This window comes from Bison bison, unplaced genomic scaffold (assembly GCF_000754665.1).
Source record: "Bison bison bison isolate TAMUID 2011002044 unplaced genomic scaffold, Bison_UMD1.0 scf7180017863415, whole genome shotgun sequence".
Taxonomy (NCBI): Eukaryota; Metazoa; Chordata; class Mammalia; order Artiodactyla; family Bovidae; genus Bison; species Bison bison.
Genome location: NW_011493987.1, coordinates 398,707 through 399,101, shown reverse-complemented (window position 1 = coordinate 399,101; position 395 = coordinate 398,707).

Here is a 395-nt window from a genome sequence, read left to right as displayed (position 1 = left end):
GGCAGGCGGGGAGAGCAGAGGGCGGGGAGTGCGCGTTGCGGGGCGAGAAGCAAGCTGCGCGGCCGGCTGCTGGGAGTGGGGAGGGCGGGCCCCAGCGAGCGGGCCTCCGCGCGGCATTTGGCACGCACGCGCAGACGGGCCACGGGGCCCGGAGGCACAGAGGAGGGGGAGCCAGAAAGAGGGGGGTGCGGAACGTATTTCCGCTCTGGCGGACAAATAATACCGGCCAAAGGAGAGGCCAGGCTGTCCGGCCCTTTAACCGTGTGGGGGGAGCTGGTGAAGAAAGGGGGGTCGGGAAAGGGGGAATCCTGCTCCTTTAATTCCCTCCCCTCTTCCTCCTCCCCGAGTTCTCGACGACGCCGCCGCGCGCGGGGCCTGGAACACACTGCACGAGC